Here is a 23,220-nt window from a genome sequence, read left to right as displayed (position 1 = left end):
CCCAGGAAAAAAAGGTGAGGAATGATTTTTTGCCATTGTTTTCACGGAGGGACGGAGGGAGGGGGGGCCTAATGACATGTACCCTAATGACATGCAACAATGTTTTTGCCCCATCAGGCATAGGGAGCTCAACCCAGAATTCCAGTGGGCGGCGGAGACTGGGGGAACTGTGGGATAGCTATCACAGTACAACACTCCGAAAGTCGACACTAGAGTCTGTACTGTGGATGCATTCCGGCTACTTAATGGTCTTAATGGTCTTAAGTGGGGACACACACAATCGACTGTATCAAATCGATTTCTAAAAAATCGACTTCTATTAAATTGACCTAATTTCGTAGTGTAGACATACTCTATATGTGTACAAATTGCTTGTGGCAGGAATCTGGCATGCTACTTGTGAATGTCCTGGCTTGTGCTTGCTAGCTCTGGATCCTGCATACATCTCACCTTTGCCCAGCTCCCTACATCCCCGCTAGTCCCATCCTTGAGACAAATGACATCTGCCCACTGCATACATATTTTTTTTCCAGTAAATTAGTTCACATGGAAAATGATTCAGTCCCCCCTTGACTGAGCAATGATATGTGGGTCACCCTGGGCCGAATCAGACATTCCTCATAGCTGCGAGTCATTAGTCAGTCACTGCTGAGGTGAAGAGATCTATTATAGAAAGACTCTCTCTGCCTCCTCATCCACATTTTCAGTGATACGAAACAGGTTCCACCCCATGTGCATGGGATAGCGAAGGCTGGCTGTGCTGTGTCTGATACATAACTAGGTAGAACCGACAGCTTGGCCTTGCTACCTAACTAGCTGCAGTGGTGCTGCCTACTTACTAACTTATCATTAATGTCAGTATTTGCCTCTCCCTCATTCAGCTTTGTCATTAGCTGCTGCTGAATATTTGACCATCCGCGCATGTCTGAATTAGTATGGAGAAGTACAGGAAGTAATGTACTTCCCGCTCACCCCCCACTTGCAGGAAACTAAAAAATAATATTCATAACTATTTCTCAGAGGTACAGTCCATCATTGGATAGCTAGTTCATTAGCTGGATTGCTCAGATATTTAAAACGTATGTGGCAATAGCCATTTTTAAATGCTGGCAAACGTAGCCCAGGTTATGTTTAGTTCTTTCTATGCTAAACACACAGTGGCCCAGATCCTGAGCTGATGTAAATTGGGATAGCTCTGTTGAAATCAAAGGAGCAAAACTGATGTACACCTGCTGAGAATCTGGCCCACTGTTCTTATATACCTTTGTGATAAATGCAGAGGGGAGGGGGTTAGCTTCCTTTTATGGACACCCAGTCAGCCAGTAGCTATAAAAGCCCTCTTAGTAGCTGTTCTCTAATTGCTCTACCTGTAAAGGATTAAAAAGTCTCACTGTGATGCATAGGTAAAAGGAAGGGAGTGGGCACCTGGCCAAACGAGCCAATGGCAAGGCTAGAACTTTTTAAAATTGAAACAAGACTCCCATTTTGTCTGTCTGTTATTGTTCTCCCAGGGAGAGGCAGACAGGGAGTAGTTATGCTGTGAAAAGCTTGGGCCAGGTATGAAAAATCATTAGTATCATACCTAGAAACTACTCATCTAAAATTCCAGATATGTAAGTAGATCAGGAAATGTCTAGGAAGTCGCTATTAGGTTTATCTCTTTTATTTCTTTATGGCTTGTGGATTCCTCTGTGCTAACCCCAGGTGCTTTTGTTTTGCTTGTAACCTTTAAACTGGACCTCAAGAAAACTATTCTTGATGCTTAATCCTTGTAGTTGTTGTTTTTAAGTCTAGCAAAAGCCTAAATTCCCAGATGTATTTTCTTCTTTTTTTTTAGTAATAAAATTTACCTTTTTTAAGAACAGAATTAGATTTTTGTGTCTTAAGAGGTTTGTACACATGTTGTTTAATTAGCTGGTGGCAACAGCTGATTTCCTCTTTTTTTTTTTTTCTTTCTCAGCTCTTCCCCGGAGGTGGGGGTGAAAGGGCTTGAGAGTATCCCACAGGAAGGAATTCCCAAGTGCTCCTTCCTGGGTTCTCAGAGGGGTTCTTCACTTGGGTGGTGGCAGCATCTACTCATCCAAGATCAGATAAAAGCTGTAATCTTGGGAGTTTAATACAAGCCTGGAGTGGCAAGTATTAATTTTTAGAGTTCTTGCAGGCAGGGCCAGCTCTACACACCAGCGTTCCAAGCATGTGCTTGGGGTGGCATTTCTAAAGGGGCAGCATTCCAGCTCTTTGGGGTGGCACTTTTCAAGGGGTGGCACTCCGTTTTTTTTTTTTTTGCTTGGGGCGGCAAAAAACCTGGAGCCAGCCCTGCTTGTGGGCCCCCACCTCCTGTACTTAAAGTGGCAGAGTGGGGAATCAGACTTGACAACACTGGGCCAAATTCATCCCTTGTGTCATTCCACTGTCTGCAGTGGAGTTCCATCAGGCATGGGTTTGGCCCATTGGGTTTTACTATTTATATAGTCCCAGATATATAGAATGCGTGCTCTCTCCCTCTCTTGGAAATGGTTTAATATATTTTGCATAATGTGTTCTCTTTGCACTGATGTTTTTATAAGTACCAGTCCCAGTGTCTTCTGCTCTTCCTGTCTCCTGGAGAATGGGAAGCAAACTCCTCGACACCTGGTGCCAGGTTGGTAAACTGGGGTTGGGCTGTGAAAACACTGTCAGGATTCTCTGCTTTTTTCTTTCTATTTTTTCAAGCAGATGTTTGTAGAGGCTGGGTCAAGGTTCATCCCTTAGTTGTTTAACCCCTGGAAAATTGTTGGAATATTTTAAATGCTCTGATAGCCATTGAGCAATATAAATTACTGGCTCATTTTCTGTGGCCCCACCTAGTCCAGGGGGAAGATGAGCCAGTTTTACTTTGGCATTTTCACAGATGTGGAGGTTCATCTTGAAGGGACAGTTCAGACAGACATTTCTCAGCTATTTTTAGAGACCCTCTGGCTCTTCCCAAAGGTACCAAACTTCCTGATGCTGGAGGAGTCTAACACTTTCAGAGAATCAGCTGAGCTTTTTCCAACAGAGAGGATTTGGCCAAAATTGCATTTTTCTATGGGGAAAAAAATGTTCTTGACCAAATATGTTGATTTTCTAAAAGGTTTTGTTTTCAAAAGTTTTTGGTTTTAAAAAAAAATCATTTCAAACTTGTGGCTTTCTTCCAACTTGCTTTATAACTCTTTTCCAACTAGCAAAAGTTGGAAATGGGCTAGAAAGTGGGGAGAGGGGAAAGTAGATTTTGCAAGTTGGAAAACAGTATGGAAGTGTTAGAAAGTGGAGGGGAAAGCTACTCTTTCACACCTTTTCACTGTTTTAGTTACACATTGAGAAGGTGTGAAATGTGGGGCATTCTCCACACTTTCCAACTGGCAAAAGCTGGAAAAGAGTCTAAAAGTATGTGAAGTGGAGGGAGAAACTACTTTTTAACACATTTTCTTACTTTTTGATTCAACAGCAAAAAACAGGAAAAGTTGAGTTCCCCACCCCCACATTTTTACCTATTCTCTCACTTCTATCCAGTAAGGATAAAGGGGGAATTTAAAAAGGGGAAAGGAAGAGAGAGCCAGGCCAGGAAGAAAGAATGAGGAAAAGAAAGAAGAGACATGGCAAAAAGCCTTCTTGCAGCTCACAAATCTCTGCAGAGCTGTCTGCTCGAGGCTTTTGCATCCTTGCTGAAAATGACAGAAATTGCATCAAAGAAAAAATATGGGACTGGCTGATGTTTGAGAAGCTGAATCTAACATGGTGCAAGTCAAGCCCCCAAAATCCCTTATGGAACCCAGAGGAAGTAAACGAGGTCAGGATGGAGAGATGTTGTCTCAGTAAAACACCCTTTGAGTAGAATTGAAGGGCTGGAGGAGAGAAGCCAAATGAAGTGTGTGCTTGTGTGTCCATCTACAGACCCTTTGGACACTTCCAAGAGGCAGCAGGCCAAGCAGTCTAAGCATGGAACTCAATCCAGACTATATGTGGCCTCTAAAAGTCACTTATCCATGTTGTACTCGTGTCCACACTGATAATGTTGAAGTAGAATGAGACTGTTTCTGATTTGATTTATCCTGGTGTCACTCAGGAGTGAATCCACAGAGCTAATGGAATCACCAGTGTAGAACATCAATTATGCCTTAAAAAGGCCCCACGTTTCTTTCTAAGGAGCCACGCCTCTTTTACCTCCTCCATTTAGGCCTTAATTCAGGAAAGTGCTTATTCACCTAGTGAAGCTCATCACTCTTCACAATGGCACTTGAGTATGTCCTTAACTTTAAGCACATGCTTAACGACTGTCCTGAACAGGGATACTTTCCTGAATTAGGCCCTGAAGTTTGAGCTCCTTGCTCATCTATTAATTTCAGAAACACCAAGTTTTAATTTCCCCGGGGGATGTGAAAGGATTCAGAGAGAGAGAGAGAGAGAGAATTAGCTCTTTTTATAATTAGCTACTTTAATCTGAAACATTAATGGCAACTATAATTGAAGAAAAATCAATTGTAAGGGTCACAAATCATTACAAGATTTTTTTTTTCAGTTCACACTTCCTCAAAATTCTTCGTTCCCAATTAATTTCACAGAAGCCAGAAGTAAACACTGAAGCCTACGGGACAAAACCAAAGCCATGTAGTGAGAGCTGTTCTCCAGCTCTGCCCCAAATCCGGAGTAGCTGATACAATAAGTAGTGAAACAATCAGTGCAAAGATGTACTGGGGGGAGTCACCATGGGTTACAGACCCAGCAAAACATTTTTTGTAGCAACTGAGCCCAGGAACTAGGGGATGCTGTTTAAGCCGCTGCTCTCAGATTATGATATAGTGGCGACCGCAGCCATATGCATGTTAAAAGTGGTGCGTATCATTGGTAGGGGTGCCGAGTCATCAGTGTTAGGCATCCCAATGGAGGAGTGAGGAAAAGCAGCACTGGCCATCGCGCTATCCATTCAGGTTGGGGCCCACATGCCCTCTCCCCGCCCATGACAGAGGGTCCATGGTGCTCAACCTGAGTGACGCTGCGACACTGTGCACCAAGTCACAATGCCACTTGCTCAGTATCAGCCCTGCTGCCACCCCATCATGACAGAGGAGCCATGGGGCCAAACCTGAGCAGTGCTGCCCCTCCTCGCCTCTGCTGTGGGGCCAGCTGCTGCACCAGTGCTCTCCCGAGGGGGCCTGCTCAGCCTTGCCCACTTCCAGCAGTAAATGTGCCCTCTACCTGCAGGACTCACACACGACACCCTTAAGAGCTGTGGAGAGTGCCCGCATGAGGAAGCCAGCTGGCCCGGGGTGGCTGGAAACCCTGGGGTGTACTCTGGGAACAATTCCTTGGGGTGCTCCTTTTAGACTCACACACACACACTTTGTTCAGACCGCATGAGCCACTAGCAATAGTAGGTGATGTTCCAATTTAAACTGTCAGCATTAGGCTTCAGAGTGAACTGCACAGTTCTCAGAGCTATTTTCTCAGGCTGTCTCAGGGAAAAGAGTGAAGAAAAACGGCAAAAATTAAGATGTCTGTACACCAATGCGAGGAGCCTAGGGAACAAAATGGAGGAACTAGAGCTACTGGTGCAGGAAGTGAAACCAGATATTATAGGGATAACAGAAACATGGCGGAATAGTAGTCATGACTGGAGTACAGGTATTGAAGGCTATGTGCTGTTTAGGAAAGATAGAAATAAAGGCAAAGGTGTTGGAGTAGCATTGTACATCAATGAGGAGGTTAACTGTAAAGAAATAAGAAGTGATGGAATGGACAAGACAGAGTCTGTCTGGGCAAAAATCACACTGGGAAAGAAAGCTACTAGAGACTCCCCTGAGATAGTGTTTGGGGTGTGCTACAGACCACCGGGATCTGATTTGGATATGGATAGAGACCTCTTTAATGTTTTTAAAGAAGTAAACACTAATGGGAAATGTGTGATCATGGGAGACTTTAACTTCCCAGATATAGACTGGAGTACAAGTGCTAGCAAGAATAGTAGGGATCAGATTTTTCTGGATGTGATAGCTGATGGATTCCTTCACCAAGTAGTTGAAGAACCGACAAGAGGGGATGCCAATTTAGATTTGGTTTTGGTGAGCAGTGAGGACCTTATAGAAGAAATCGTTGTACGGGACAACCTTGGTTCGACTGATCATGAGCTAATTCAGTTCAAACTAGATGGAAGGATAAACAAAAATAGATCTGGGACTAGGGTTTTTGATTTCAAAAGGGCTAACTTTAAAGAATTAAGGAAATTAGTTAGGGAAGTGGATTGGACTGAAGAACTTGTGGATCTAAATGCGGAAGAGGCCTGGAATTACTTTAAGTCGCAGCTGCAGAAACTATCGGAAGCCTGCATCCCAAGAAAGGGGAAAAAAAACATAGGCAGGAGTTGTAGACCAAGCTGGATGAGCAAGCATCTCAGAGAGGTGATTAAGAAAAAAGCAGAAAGCCTACAAGGAGTGGAAGAAGGGTGGGATTAGCAAGGAAAGCTATCTTAGTGAGGTCAGAACATGTAGGGATAAAGTGAGAAAGACTAAAAGCCAAGTAGAGTTGAACCTTGCAAAGGGAATTAAAACCAATAGTAAAAGGTTCTATAGCCATATAAATAAGAAGAAAACAAAGAAAGAAGTGGGACCGCTACACACTGAGGATGGAAAGGAGGTTAAGGATAACCTAGGCATGGCCCAATATCTAAATAAGTACTTTGCCTCAGTCTTTAATAAGGCTAATGGGGAGCTTAGGGGTAATGCAAGGATGACAAACAGGAATGAGGATATGGAGGTGGATATTACCACATCTGAGGTAGAAGCCATACTTGAACAGCTTAATGGAACAACATCGGAGGGCCCGGACAATCTTCATCCTAGAATATTAAAGGAACTGGCGCATGAAATTGCAAGCCCGTTAGCGAGAATTTTTAATGAATCAGTAAACTCAGGGGTTGTACCGTACGACTGGAGAATTGCTAACGTAGTTCCTATCTTTAAGAAAGGGAGAAAGAGTGATCTGAGTAACTATAGGCCTGTTAGTTTGACATCTGTAGTATGTAAGGTCTTGGAAAAAATTTTGAAGGAGAAAGTAGTTAAGGACATTGAGGTCAATGGTAATTGGGATAAAGTACAACATGGTTTTACTAAAGGTAGATCATGCCAAACCAACCTGATCTCCTTCTTTGAGAAGGTGATAGACTATTTAGACAAAGGATGTGGTAGACCTAATTTACCTCGATTTCAGTAAGGCATTTGACACGGTTCCACATGTGGAATTATTAGTCAAATTGGAAAAGATGGGGATCGATATGAGAATTGAAAGGTGGATAAGGAACTGGTTAAAGAGGAGACTACAACGGGTCATACTGAAGGTTGAACTATCAGGCTGGAAGGAGGTTACTAGTGGAGTTCCTCAAGGATAGGTTTTGGGACCAATCTTATTTAACCTTTTTATTACCGACCTTGGCACAAAAAGCGGGAATGTGCTAATAAAGTTCGCGGATGACACGAAGCTGGGGGGTTTGCTAACATGGAGAAGGACCGGGATATCATACAGGACGATCTGGACGACCTTGTAAACTAGAGTAATAGTAATAGGATGAAATTTAATAGTGAAAAGTGCAAGGTCATGCACTTAGGGATTAATAATAAGAACTTTAGATATAGATTGGGGATGCATCAGTTGGAAGCAACAGAGGAGGAGAAGAACCTTGAGGTATTGGTAGATCACAGGATGACTATGAGCCGCCAATGTGATATGGCCGTTAAAAAAGCTAATGCGGTTTTAGGATGCATTAGGCGAGGTATTTCCAGCGAAGATAAGGAGGTGTTAGTACCGTTATATAAGGCGCTGGTGAGACCCCACCTGGAATACTGTGTGCAGTTCTGGTCTCCCATGTTTAAGAAGGATGAATTCAAACTGGAACAGGTTCAGAGACGGGCTACTAGGATGATCCGAGGAATGGAAAACCTGTCATATGAAAGGAGACTCAAAGAGCTTGGCTTGTTTAGTCTAGCCAAAAGAAGGCTGAGGGGGGATATGCTTGCTCTTTATAAATATATCAGAGGGATTAATATTAGGGAGGGAGAGGAATTATTTAAGCTTAGTACCAATGTAGACACAAGAACTAATGGGTATAAACTGGACACTAGGAAGTTTAGACTTGAAATTAGATGAAGGTTTCTAGAGGAGTGAAGTTCTGGAACAGCCTTCCAAGGGGAGTAGTGGGGGCAAAAGACATATCTGGCTTTAAGATTAAGCTTGATAAGTTTATGGAAGGGATGGTATGATGGGAGAGCCTAATTTTGGCAATTGATCTTTGATTATCGCCAGATAAGTATGCCCAGTGGTTGGTGATGGGATGTTGGATGGGATGGGATCTGAGTTACTGCAGAGAATTCTTTCCTGAGTACTGGCTGGTGAGTCATGCCCACATGCTCAGAGTTTAGCTGATCACCATATTTGGGGTCGGGAAGGAATTTTCCTCCAGGGCAGATTGGCAGAGGCCCTGGAGGTTTTTCGCCTTCCCCTGCAGTGTGAGGCATGGGTCACTTGCTGGTGGATTCTCTGCAGCTTGAGGTCTTCAGACCACAATTTGAAGACTTCAATAACTCAGGCATAGGTTAGGGGTTTGTTATAGAAGTGAATGGGTAGGGTTCTGTGGCCTGCTTTGTGCAGGGGGTCAGACTAGATGATCACATTGGTTCCTTCTGACCCTAGAATCTATGAATCTATGAATCTGTGCATTCGTGCTTGAGAGATGATTTTTTTCCTCAGTTAAAAGGGATAAAGTCTGACTTGGATTTTTTAAAATGGAAACTTAAATTCTGCAGAAACAAATATGGCTGCCAGAAAAATGGTAGTAATGCACATCCTTGTGAACCAGCGTAACACCGTACCATCCCTGACTCCTTTCCTGACATAGTCTGGGTTAGCTTTCTGCCAGAAAACTCCCTCAACAGACCCAAAAGGAAAACTTTCCTTATGCAGAAATCTGGTTCTCTGCAGGCGTATCGCTGCACTAGGTTACCTCATTGGAGATGCAAGAGAGCCAAATTTGGAATAGTTTAAAGGTTGATTCCATTAGTCCAACCCAACCCATCAGCTGTAGACATGCTGTGGCAACAACAGCCAGGAACTGCCTAGGGTTACCATATTTCCCAAAAGAGAACACAGGACACAGCCTTGGACTAGCCAAAGGCCACCCTCTCTCCATCATTTGGGGTTGGCCTGTGCTTCTTGCACCCCCCGCTTCAGCCCACACCACTCACCCCCCATCCCATGCTACAGCTCCCCGTCCCCCTGGGCCAGGCTGACCTGTGCTGCTCACCCCCATCGGCCCATGCACTGTCAGCCTGAGCTGCCTGCTAACTCACCTGTGCAGGTCTGGCCTAGCGCAAGCCACTCACCTGAGCCCTCTCTCCCCTTACACGGGGATGGCGTTCAGGGCTGGCTCCAGACACCGGCTGACCAAGCACGTGCTTGGGGTGGTACCTTGGGGTGGGGGGGTGCTCGGGTTTTGGGTTTTTTTGGTTCGGCCGGGCGGCGCTGGAGGGTTTTTTTTGTTTTTTTGGTTCGGCCAGGTGGTGCTGGGGAGGGCGAGGCTTGGGTGGCGCTGCACTCAGGGGAGGGGGCACGGCGTGCAGGGCCGGCTCCAGGCCACAGCGCACCAAGCGCGTGCTTGGGGCAGCACTCCATGGGGGGCGCTCTGCCGGTTGCCGGGAGGGCGGCAGGCTGCTCCGGTGAACCTCCCGCAGGCGTGCCTGCGGAGGATCCGCTGGTACCGCAGCTCTGGTGGAGCATCTGCAGGCACGCCTGCGGGAGGTCCACCGGAGCTGCTGGACCGGCGAGTGGCAGAGCACCCCCCGCGGCGTGCCGCCATGCTTGGGGCGGCGAAATTGCTAGAGCCGGCCCTGGCGGCCCTGGCGGTGTGGCGCTCGGGGGGCTGGGGGCTTGGGCGGCATGGCATGGCGCTGGGAGGGCGAGGACTTAGGCAGCTTGGCGGGGGAGGGCTTCGGCAGCATGGCGCGCGAGGGGGTGGGGGCTTGGGCGGCGTGACGCTCGGGGGGACAGGGACTTGGGCAGCAAAGTGTGGTGCTTGGGGGGGCGGGGACTTGGGCGGTGCAATGCAATGCTCGGGGGGGTTCAGTGGCATGGGTCTCGCGGGGGGGGGTGTTAGGGCGGGACAGTGCTCTTTTTTTTGCTTGGAGAGGCAAAAATGTTAGAGCCGGCCCTGATGACGTTGCCCCTGCATATTCCTCTGGGCCCCACTAGAGGTCGCACCCCACTTTTTTTTGGCAAAACTGGCCATTTGTCAAGAGCAAACAGGATAAATGCCCAGTTTTGCCAAAAAAGTCAGGACGGCCGGGACAAGGCTTAAAAAAGGGAGTGGCCCAACCAAAACGTGATGTATGGTCACTCTAGAACTGCCTCCCCTCTATTCTTCTTGAAATGCTTAAATATCTAAGTTAAGAACAATAACTAGGCTTGGCAGAAATCAGTTTTAATTTTTGTATAATATCAATGTTTATTTTTAGATTTGTATCAATTGACATGTTCACAGGTGCCAAAATTATGGGGTTTAAGCATTTTTTTTATCAATTTATATTTTCACAGTTGTGGGAAATTATGGGTGAGTCAGACAATAAGGGGGTCAGACAATCATTATTTGTTGACAGGAGACAGAGATTCAAAAAGTTAAAGGTTTATAACCATTAAACGCAAATTGTTAACATCACACGTCAAAATATATAACCCCTAATATGCGGTCAGGCTTCATTTTTCTTACTTTGCCTATCAGTAAATTTTGATGATTATTGCTGGACATATGTTTTTGTTGGTTTGTGTGTGTAGGGTGAAATCTATGTTTACTGACACTCACTAGTAAAAGTCAAATACATCCAAGCCTAACAAAAACTAACCATCCCCAGCTGAGAACAAAAGGTGTTAGGGCAAGTGGCGGTCTGTTACAAACTTGTATCATCAGAGAACAAGAATTTCAGGTAATTTTATCTGATGTAAAAACCTCTCCTGTAATAAATCCCCAGGCTGCAGAGACAAAAACAGGAATGTTTTCAGAAAAATTACTAACTAACTAGTAGTAGCAATTACAACAAAGGATGAACAAACATGAACTAACCATGGTAGGATCCACAAAATAATTAGAACATCTGTGCAGCATCAAGTTGTCAAATATGTATATGGAAAGCTAAAAACTCACCTTCGCAAAGAGAAATACGATACTTCTGCACAGATTACACATACTAAGATATACTGAAAAAAATAGAACCTAGTGGCTGGGAGAGTTGAGGAACTTGTGAGCAGGTGCTGCAAGAGGAATAGGCCAAGGTCTGTAACTATGGGCCCAAGGAGAAGAGATCTGATTTTAGAGGGCTCATTAATCTAGCAGAGTAGGCCATAATGAGACCCAGTAGCTGGAATTTGAAGTTGGAAAAGTTCAGACAGGAAATATGATGCAGCTTTTTAACAGTGAGGATAATGTGGGTGTAAGGTCATTCCATTGAATAGCAGATTTTGATATTTCAAAAATTGGTTTTGTCCTGATTCAGAAAGAAAATTAACAATCTCAGAATTCCTACAATGGGCACTGGTGCCCTGGCTCCAGGGCAGTCTGCCTGGGACTGCAACCCTGGGCACCCAGGGGTTCCCAACTCAGCGGCAATCCAGCAGGCAGGCTCCTGAGGTGATGGGTGCGTGAGCTGGTAGGAAACAGGGCAGGTTTGGAGTGAAAACCTGGCCCCATTGCTGAGCCAGGCATTTTGGAAAGATGAGAGTTGGAGAAATTGGTACTTTTCACTTAGTGAAAAGTCTTTTATCTTTTTTTGTTGGAACATCACATGTTTCATTAATTTGTCCTCAGTGTGGTCTAGTGTCTGTGGGTATGTTTTGGATGGCTGGATGATGCAGTATGGAAAAAATAACTATGGCCCTGATCCAGCAAAGCACTTACTCACATACTTAATTTTGAGTTTGTGAGTAGTTTCTTTGAAGCCTAAGGATCTACTCACATGCCTAAAGTTAAGCATGTGATTCAGTGCTTTGCAGCTCAGAGCTTATGTCTGAGCCTGGGCACAGTCTAAAGCAGGGGTCGGCAACCTTTCAGAAGTGTCGTGCCAAGTCTTCATTTATTCACTCTAATTTAAGCTTTTGTGTGCCGGTAATACATTTTAACATTTTAGAAGGTCTCTTTCTCTAAGTCTAAAATATATAACTAAACTATTGTTGTATGTAAAATAAATAAGGTTTTAAAAATGTTTAAGAAGCTTCATTTAAAATTAAATTAAAATGCAGAGCCCTCCGGACCTGTGACCAGGACCCCGGCAGAGTGAGTGCCACTGAAAATCAGCTCGTGTGTCGCGTTCGGCACACATGCCATAGGTTACCTACTCCTGGTCTAAAGGGTCTTTATAAAATCCTCAGGGTTCTGGCTATTTTAAATTGTATTCACTGGATTCCAGTGTAATCTGCTGATAGATTGAAGGCAGTAACCCAGCTGCTGATTAAATCTCACAGACACATGACCCATCTCTGGAGTTGCTGGAACACAGATTTGATAGCATCTCTGTTTCCAGCTGATCACAAATTCAGTGGATGCTGAACTGCAGTGCCTGACCAAGTCCTGAATTTCTAAAAAGAGTGTGTAACGCAGTCTGGCTGTTTCTCCTCATCTGTTGGATTTGTATTTAGCTACTACAAATACGCAACTGTTGTCACTTTCTGGAGTTCAAGTGCACACCCAAAATGAGCATTATCCTGCCATTAAAACACTCAAGAATCGGAAGACATTCGCCATGAATATTTTTTGTAGCTATCCTACTACGGTTGTCACTTACATGAGGCAAGGAGGCGAGCAGTCACACCAAGCACTTCTGATCTCTCCCAAATCAAGAACTACAGGCCTTGTGAAGGGCATGGATGCAAGAGACTGAGCCACAAGGGGAGTGCTAGGTGCCCTGACCTCAGGGAGTAGTTACAGGGGAATGAAGGGAAGAGAAGAATTTACAGTCTCAACTAGAAAAGTATTTTGGAGGCAGGCTGTCATAAACAGATAGCTAAGGGTTAATGTCTCTTACACCTGGAAAGAGGTAACCTGAAGCACCTGATCAGAGGACCAATCAGGAAACCAGACTTTTTCAGGTCTGGGTGGAGGGAAGTTTGTGTCTCAGTTCTTTGTCTTCTGCCTGTCTCTCTCTCGGCTATGGGAGGATTTCTGTCTCTTGCTTTCTAATCTTCTGTTTCCCAGTTGTAAGTACAAAAGATCAGATAGTGATTTATATGGTTTTTTTGTATTTTACATGTGTGTAGTTGCTGGAGTGCTTTGAATTGTATTCTTTTTGAATAAGGCTGTTTATTCATATTTCTTTTAAGCAATTGACCCTGTATTTGTCACCTTGATACAGAGAGACCATTTTTATGTATTTTTCTTTCTTTTTACATAAAGCTTTCTTTTTAAGACCTGTTGGAGTTTTCTTTAGTGGGGAACTCCAGGGAATTGAGTCTGTGCTCACCAGGGAATTGGTGGGAGGAAGAAGTCAGGGGGAAATCTGTGTGTGTTAGATTTACTAGCCTGACTTTGCATTCCCTCTGGGTGAGGGGGGAAGAGAGGTTAGCTCTCGGTACTTCTGTTTTCCAAGCCTGGAAACGGGGAGGGTGGAATCCCTCTGTTTAGATTCACGGAGCTTGCTTCTGTGTATCTCTCCAGGAACACCTGGAGGGGGGAAGGGAAAAGGTTTATTTCCCTTTGTTGTGAGACTCAAGGGATTTGGGTCTTGGGGTCCCCAGGGAAGGTTTGGGGGACCAGAGTGCCCCAAAACACTCTAATTTTTTGGGTGGTGGCAGCTTTACCAGGTCCAAGCTGGTAACTAAGCTTGGAGGTTTTCATGCTAACCCCCATATTTTGGACGCTAAGGTCCAAATCTGGGACTAGGTTATGATACAAGCGTCTCCCAGAATCACTTTCAGGAGAGCCCGGAAAGAGGCTCTATGAGAAGGGGAGACAATAATACTAAATGAATGTTAGTGCACCATAGCTAATGCCTAGAGGTTCTCAGGTGTTAAAGGCCAGCTACCGTAAGACCTGGACACCTTCCTGAAGGTGCTAGGAAGTTTCTTGGGGCTTGGGAGACCCACCAGGGGAACATAATGATGGAACCCTTTTCCCACATGGAGAGTGAAGTGCCCCGCAGCTGCAAAAGCACAGTAGCTGATATCAGGGGATGTCTTTCAGCAGCTACCTATACTCACTTCTAAGTGAGAGGTGGCATTGAGCCACTGGCTCAGGAATGGACATTGCTGCCAAATCGACACAGCGGATCAAGCCCCAGCACAATGGGTAGCCCTGGCCTGGGCAGACCTGAGTGCTAGCAGAGATCTGAGGGCTCTGTGTGTCTCTCAAACTCTGGCAACCCTTGTGGAGTTTATGTCCATAAAGTCTCCATGAATTGAACATAAGTGTATTTGAGACTAGTAGCCCCAAAGCATCTGTGGGGTTGCTCCTCAAGCCATTAGGCTGTCAAATTCCCTCCATATCAAGAATGGAGCCATTTTCAATTAAGGTTTCACAGTTGCATTTTAAAGCCAAACTCTAGCCCTGGAAACCTGCATGCAACTCCCACTCCTTAGCGTATGTGCAATGTGCCGCAGGTGGCACACGACCAGGATTCATCAGTCAATTTGGTCTGCTGCTTGGATCATTAGCTTCCCTAGGCCAGGTAGTGATGTGGAGCGTGGCATGAATGCTGATCCATGCTCCCCAGTTCCCACTGGAATCCATGGAGGTCGCACAGATGCATTTGAAGGCAGAAACTGCTTTTTTTTTTTAGAGCAAATGCAAAATGAAGATGTTGGCAATACATTAAAAAGCACAGATCATTACTAAGACCCCAGTCCAACAAAGCAATTAAGCACATGGTTATTTTTAAGCTTGTGTATAGTTCCAGTGACTTCCTGGCTTTATAATTGGTGACTGTATGAATCAGTTGTGGATTTGTTACCCTATGCACAGTAGCCTTGGTGCTTGCCCTGCAGATCTCCTAGATGAGTCAGATCTCAGGCTAACAGTCCTTGCAGACTTGCATCAGACAAAATGTGTGTTAATGAGATCTTGGAACCATGGAATAGTTTGAGATTAGCCGTGAGACTGCTCACGTGCTCCAAGTTAAGCACGTACTTAAGTACTCTGCTGGACCAGGGCCTCAACCTTGAATGACATACAAATAATGAAAACCTCTCAAAACCAGTATTTTTCATTGTGTAATAACTGCCAGAGTCACAGGCCAGAGTGAAACTTTGATCCTATGTCAGTTAAAGGGAATGCTGGCCAGGAAAGAACTGCCCAGACTTTACCAAGGGCTGGATCTTACACTTATTGAAGTCAATGGCAAAGCGCCCATTGATGTTAATGGTACAGGGCCAGGGCCAAAGATAGTGAACTGAAAAATTCTCAGGCAAATATGTTAAGCTAGCTGAGGTTTGAAATTCAGCTCAATCAATTGAAAACACTATTATTAGCATGTCATGGTCTTAAAAAAAATAACATTTGAAAGTAAGGGAATTCAGAGTTAGGATTCCTCAAAGAACTTCATCTCTGATCTTCAGTCAGAGGGAGAGGGATAGCTCAGAGTTCAATCTTTGAGGGGACCATTTGGGGATTTAGTTGGAGATTGGTCCTGCTTTGAGCAGGGGATTGGACTAGATGACCTCCTGAGGTCCTTTCCAACCCTGATATTCTATGATTCTATGATGCCTGTCCACTGATATATGGCTATCTGGGTTTCATAAATATTACCACAACCTGGCATGTTAAAGACCACTGGAAGAGTTCTCATTGGCTTGGATGGGCATTGGAATGGGCTCCAGAGCACATCAGTAGCCTTGTAGAAGCCCAGCTGGTTGGAAAATGCCAATTGTTTTTTGTAGGACATTTCCAAAAAAATTCTTTTTCTTTAAATTTCCCAGGGATATAGTCGGTTTCTTGACAAAAAATCAAAACCTGACAACTTTTCTGTTTTTGAAAAGCAAAAACCGATTTTTTTTTCTAAATGGATATTTTCATGGAACATTTTTGTTTCCTTCCAAATTTGTCCTTTTTTTCTGACAAAAAGCCCATTTAAAAAAGATCAGTTTTTAAAAACTTAATTTTTTATGGGGATTGCTCCTTTTTCTCACTTAGTTCCTTTTATTTCCTCCCTTTTCCATGGTAAAAAGGAAAACGGGGAGAAAAAATAAGAAAAAGAGACAAAAAGCAGTTTTCAAAATATGAAAAATTATTTGTTTTCTTTTCATTTTTTTTTGTCAAAAAACTGACAAATTTGAAAAGGAATAGTTTTTGGAAATAGGCTATTTTCTGATGAAACAACATTTCAAATGGATCATTTTTTGGCCAGCTCTACACAGAATTCAGTGAGACTCCTCTACGTGCTTAAAGTAAAGCCCATTCTTAAGAGTTTGGACTATAGAGTAAAATGTAATACATTCTACACACATGCCACAGTGTGATAAGGTGATTGTGCCCTTCTGACATCTGCAGTCAATCAGTGTAGCGTGAATGGGGCAGGGATGTATATATTGGCAATTTCTGGAGAGTCCTGTTGCTAGGGAAGCCACTGGACCACAGAGCAAGGTTCCTTGAGGAGGAGAATCCACCACAACATGTCCTTCTGGTGTGTGCAGATGAAGAGATCAGCTGCTAGGAGCACAAACTTGAGGTAGGAATTCTGGTGGCTGGTCACTGATGTGTAGGAGGAGAGGGGTAAAAAGAACAGGTTGAGAGGGGGTGCATGGGAGCTTTGAATGAAAATTTTTGAGATAAACTTTGAACCTCAGTGATCAGTTTACATTTTCAAGCCTGTCTTTGCACAAAAATGTCTAGAATTCAATTTTTCTAAAGAAAGAAAGATCAGATAAGTGCAGATCACTAGAGGGTTAACTGTCTAAGTCTACATATTCTGCCAGGACAGGATGAACTAGATTTTCAACGGTCCATTGCAGAGAATTTAAAATTAACCACCCATCCTTCCTAAAAATATGCAAAGTTCACATTTAGGACAGCTGACTAAAACAAACCTGGAACTAAAACAAACCTGCAGCCAAAGATATTTGTGACATGGTGTTCTAAAATAAAGTGCTAGGACTTTTCCAAAAGCAAAAGCCCCTCATATTTCACACTCTCCTATCTCCAAGGGAACCAGGATAATTCATACCAAACTTTAAAAAACTAATTGTCCTCTGGACAGAGAAATGCCTGAGAAATTCCAGGCAAAAAACCCAACTTCTTGAGTAATCTCAGGGGTGAAGTAAGGCCTTGGCTACACTTGCCAGTTACAGCTCAATAAAGCCTCCCAGAGCGCTGTACCTCACTCCCTGTCCACACTGGCAAGGCACGTACAGCGCTGTGTCTCCGCAGCTACAGCGCTGCTGGTTCTCCACCTCCCCGAGAGGATAAAAGGTGTTGCGTATTGGCTGAGACGCTGCTGCTCCAGTGTAGACGGGGAATAACGTTATTACTCACTGACTGACCTCCAGAAACTCCCCATAATCCTTTTAACTGAAGTGTCCTCTCTTGTTTTGTTGTGAACTCCGTAGGAGGAAGTGCCCTTTCAAAGCTCTGTGTGGGGGCTGCTTATCAAAAAAACAAACACAGCTACTGTTTGCTTTGAATGAGTGAGAGGCAGGCGGGGGTGGGCCCTGTTTGGAGTACCCACAGCTAATGTTTGCTTGAAGAAAGAGGCGGCGTGGGGGGATGGGGGGGTTGGGGTCCTTTTTGGTGAGTGGCTGCTTATCTGGTCTATGAGAAAAAAAGAAACAGCTGCTGTTTGCTTTCAGTGAGTGAAAAGGGGTGGAGGAGGGAAGGAGGTCTGAACTTACAAGACAGCGTGGTGACACACTCTCAGCACTCCAAAAACCCACTCCCTCTTCCCCCACGCTCCCTGTCACACACCACTCCATCCCACCCCATTTGAAAAGCACGTTGAAGCCACTTGCATGCTGAGATAGCTGCCCATAATGCACCGCTCCCAATGCAGCTTCAAATGCTGCAAATGTGGCCACGACCGTGCACTGGCAGTTGTCAGTGTGGACAGACTGCAGCGCTTTCCCTACTCAGCTATACAAAGGCGGGTTTAACTCACAGTGCTGTACAACTGCAAGTGTAGCCATACCCCGGCTCCAGGCACCAGCATAGGAAGCAGGTGCCTGGGGTGGCCAATTCAAAGGGGCAGCACTCCATCCAGTATTGGGGTGGCACATCCCGGTCTTCGGTGGCAATTCGGCAATGGCTCATGTTAAGATATAGATATTCAAGCCTGTCTGGCCTATACTTTAAGAATTTAGGTGTATTCTTATCACTTAGCTAGTTATAGAGGTATAAAAGAAAGAATCAAAATCACTGTCTATCTGTGTAAGCGCCTTCTCTCACTGTGATAGTCTAAGGCCCTGTTTAGTCATATTGAAATAAGGCAATCTGTTAGTAAGGTGATTCAATCTATCACCTCTAGAGAAAGGGAAGAGCCTAAAACATGTAAAAGGAAATTTAGTTTGATAGTTTCTGTCTGGTAAGAACTCACTTATCAATAGACACAGCTGGAGAATCCTTATGTCTGTATAGATGTAGTTGTGAAATCCTCACTTCTGAATTGTTTTGTATGTTTATTTGCTTGGTCTGTGTCTGGGTCTGTGATTGTTTCTGTCTGCTCTATAATTAATTTTGCTGAGTGTAAACTAATTAAGGTGGTGGGATATAATTGGTTAGCTAATCATGTTACAGTACGTTAGGATTGGTCAGGTAAATTTCAGTAGAATGATTGGTTAAGGTATAGCTAAGAATATTACTATATAAATTAGCGGTAAACAGGAAGTAAGTTGGGATTCGAAAATAAGGAAAAAGGAACTTGAATTTAAGATTTCTGGAATTCACCCCAATAAACATCGAATTGTTTGCACCTTTGGACTTCAGGTATTGGGTTTCTTTTTTCAAAGATTCATAGACTCTAGGACTGGAAGGGACCTTGAGAGGTCATCGAGTCCAGTCCCCTGCCCTCATGGCAGGACCAAATACTGTCTAGACCATCCCTGATAGACATTTATCTAACCTACTCTTAAATATCTCCACAGATGGAGATTCCACAACCTCCCTAGGCAGTTTATTCCAGTGTTTAACCACCCTGACAGTTAGGAACTTTTTCCTAATGTCCAAACTAACCTTCTGTTGCTCTTTGTTCATGCGAGAAGGACCAGGGAAGTTTGAGAGCGAAGGAATAAGCTCTCTAACTGCTCATTCCCTCTCTTCCTCTTTGAGCTGCTGCTGAATTGCTGCCGAAGAGGAAGAGAGGGAGGACCCGCTGCCGAACTGCCACCAAAGATGCGGCTCAATTTAGCTGCTGCCGAAGTGCCGCCGCTTGTTTTCTTCTTCTTCTTCTTTTTTTTTTTGGCCACTTGGGGCAGCAGAAAAGCTAGAGCTGGCCCTGAGTAAGTCTCAGGGTATGTCTACACTATGGGATTATTCCAATTTTACATAAACCGGTTTTGTAAAACAGATTGTATAAAGTCGAGTGCACGCGGCCACACTAAGCACATTAATTAGGCAGTGTGCATCCATGTACCGAGGCTACCGTCGATTTCTGGAGCGTTGCACTGTGAGTAGCTATTCCGTAGCTACCCATAGTTCCCGCAGTCTCCTCCACCCCTTGGAATTCTGGGTTGAGATCCCAGTGCTGATGGGGCAAAAAACATTGTCGCAGGTGTTTCTGGGTACAGCCTCACCCCTCCCTCTGTGAAAGCAGCAGACAACCGTTTCACGCCTTTTTTCCTGGGTGAACTGTGCAAATGCCATAGCACAGTAAGCATGGACCCTGCTCAGATCAAGGCCGCAATAGTGGATGTTGTAAACACCTCATGCATTCTCGTGCAGTCTACGCTGAACCAGGACCTGCAATGCCAGGCGAGGAGGAGGCGGCTACGGCAGAGCGGCCACGAGAGTGATGAGGACACGGACACAGAATTCTCTCAAACCACAGGCCCCTGCACTTTGGAGATCCTGCTGGTAATGGGGCAGGTCCTAGCCATTGAACACCGATTTTGGGCCAGGGAAACAAGCACAGACTGGTGGGACCGCATAGTTTTGCAGATGTGGGACGATTGGCAGTGGCTGCGAAACTTTCGCATGCGTAAGGGCACTTTCATGGAACTTTGTGACTTGCTTTCCCCTGCCCTGAAATGCCATAATACCAAGATGAGAGCAGCCCTCACAGTTGAGAAGCGAGTGGCAATAGCCCTCTGGAAGCTTGCAATGCCAGACAGCTACCGGTCAGTCGGGAATCAATTTGGAGTGGGAAAATCTACTGTGCGGGCTGCTGTGATGCAAGTAGCCAAAGCAATCATTCAGCTGCTGCTACGAAAGGTTGTGAGTCTGGGAAATGTGCAGGTCATAGTGGATGGCTTTGCTGCAATGGGATTCCCTAACTGTGGGAGGGCGATAGATGGAAACCATATCCCTATCTTGGCACCGGAGCACCAGAGCACCCAGTACGTAAACCGCAAGGGGTACTTTTCAATGGTGCTGCAAGTACTGGTGCATCACAAGGGACGTTTCACCAACATCCACGTGGGATGGCCAGGAAGGGTTCATGACGCTCGCGTCTTCAGGAACACTACTCTGTTTAAATGGCTGCAGCAAGGGAATTACTTCCCAGACCAGAAAATAACAGTTGGGGATGTTGAAATGCCTGTAGTTATCCTGGGTGACCCAGCCTACCCCTTGATGCCATGGCTCATGAAGCCATACACAGGCAGCCTGGACAGTAGCCAGGAGCTGTTCAACTACAGGCTGAGCAAGAGCAGAATGGTGGTAGAATGTGCATTTGGCCATTTAAAGGCACGCTGGCGCACATTACTGACTCGCTCAGACCTCAGTCAAACCAATGTCCCCATTGTTATTGCTGCTTGCTGTGTGCTCCACAATCTCTGTGAGAGTAAGGGGGAGACCTTCATGGCGGGGTGGGAGGCTGAGGCAAATCACTTGGCCGCTGTGGCCCCTCACAGCTTGGCTGGTATCATGGAAGATCACTGCTAATCACCCCCTCCCCCCCCACCGCATGGCTGGTAGCAGGGAAGATCCCTGCTGCCAAACGCGAAAAAGCTCAGCGCCATTACCCCTCCTTCCCTCCCCCCACTTGGCTACCTGCAAGGAAGGATTTCTTTTAAGCAACAGGCAAACAGCCCAGTAGGAATGGCCATCTCTGTCCCCTTAATTAAATTCCTGAATTTCAACCAGGTTACCATGAATGATATCACTCCCCTGAGGATAACACAGCGAGATAAAGAACGGATGTTGCTTGAATGCCAGCAATTACCGGGACCATGCGCAGCTGGGCTTTGTCATGCAATGATACCAGATTACTTGCTACATGCATGGCGTGGTAGTGTCCTACCATGGTGGACGGAATAAGGCTGCCTTGCCCAGAAACCTTCTACAAAGGCTTTTGGAGTACCTCCAGGAAAGCTTCATGGAGATGTCCTTGAGGATTTCCGCTCCATCTCCAGACATGTTAACAAACTTTTCCAATAACTGTACTGGCAGTGAATGCATCCCAAGTCCTCAGGGCAAATTAATCATTAAAAAACGCTTGCTTTTAAACCATGTTTTATATTTACAAAGGTACACTCACCAGAGGTCGCTTCCATGGCTTCATTGTCTGGACTAGTGGCTTGGGAGGGCTGAGAGGGTAATTCCGTCTCGGTGAGAAAAAGCTCCTGGCTGTTGGGGAGAATGGAGTGCTGTGTGCTCTCTGCAAGCTCGTCCTCCTCTTTCTCCTCCTCATCTTCCCCATCCGCAGAATCCTCAGCCATGGCTGAGATTATCACCCCCACCTCGGAATCCATGGACAGGGGTGGTGTAGTGGTGGCGGACCCCCCTAGAATTGCATGCAGCCCAGCGTAGAAGTGGCTTGTTTTCAGCCCTGCCCCGGACCTTCCATTTGCTTCTTTGGTTTTCTGGTAGGCTTGTCTGGACTCCTTAACTTTCACACTGCACTGTACTGAGTCCCTGGTGTGGCCTTTCTCCATCATAGCCTTGGAAATTTTTTCAAATGTTTTTTCATTTTGTCTTTTGGAACGGAGTTCTGTTAGCACAGAATCCTCTCCCCATATAGCGATCAGATCCAGTACCTCTCATGCGGTCCATGCTGGAGCTCTTTTTCAATTTTCAGAAGACTGCATTGTTACCTGTGCTGATGAGCTCTGCGTGGTCACCTGTGCTGGTGAGCTCTCCACGCTGGCCAAACAGAAAATGAAATTCAAAAGTTCGCGGGGCTTTTCCTGTCTACCTGGCCAGTGCATCCGAGGTCAGATAGCTGTCCAGAGCGGTCACAGTGCTGCACTGTGGGATACCGCCCGGAGGCCAATACCGTCGATTTGCGGCCGCACTAACCCTAATCCGATATGATAATACCGATTTCAGCGCTACTCCTCTCATCGGGGAGGAGTACAGAAACCGGTTTAAAGAGCCCTTTATATCGATATAAAGGGCCTTGTTGTGTGGACGAGTGCAGCGTTAAATCGGTTTAACTCTGCTAAAATCAGTATAAACGCGTAGTGTAGATCAGGCCTCAGACTTATATGATTGTCAGGTGGTTAAAGCCTTAATAATGGAGTCTGTGGTATGGCTCCATGCTATGTATGAATTGTCCAGTCTGAAAGGGACAGAGAGCATCCACGATGGATTTGAATGAACATGACTGTGTATTCTGAGACCAGGAGAAAGGGAATAGTCCTTGCAGTTATTTCTATTATTTAAAAAGTCTTTTAACCTAAAGAATATGCCATTAAAAATATGTTAAAACAACACTAGGGTTGAGTCATCAAGCACTAGGGCAGGTCAAGAAATTCCAGATGAAACATTTTCCAGTTTGAAAGTGGGCTTTTTAAAAAATGAAATTTTCTGCTGGGAAAGATTGATTTTGGCTGAAATTTCCATTGCAAAAATTGCAATATTTCATTTTGGCTTGTCAAACTAAACAGATCTTTTCAAGCCATTTGACTTTAATCTCTAAACTGCAGATGATCTTTGTGGGCCCTTAAATTCTGAAGGTTAAATTCTGCAAACACTTTTGGAGCCATCAATCTAGCATTAGTTGGGCATATCGCTGAGCAGTAGCTCATTGTATCTTTTGTTGCTAGCAGGCGTGTGCTTCCCAGAGCTTTCTGCGCCAGAGCCTAATCTCAGTTACA

This window comes from Gopherus flavomarginatus, chromosome 8 (assembly GCF_025201925.1).
Source record: "Gopherus flavomarginatus isolate rGopFla2 chromosome 8, rGopFla2.mat.asm, whole genome shotgun sequence".
Taxonomy (NCBI): Eukaryota; Metazoa; Chordata; order Testudines; family Testudinidae; genus Gopherus; species Gopherus flavomarginatus.
Note: the sequence above shows the minus strand (reverse complement) of the source record.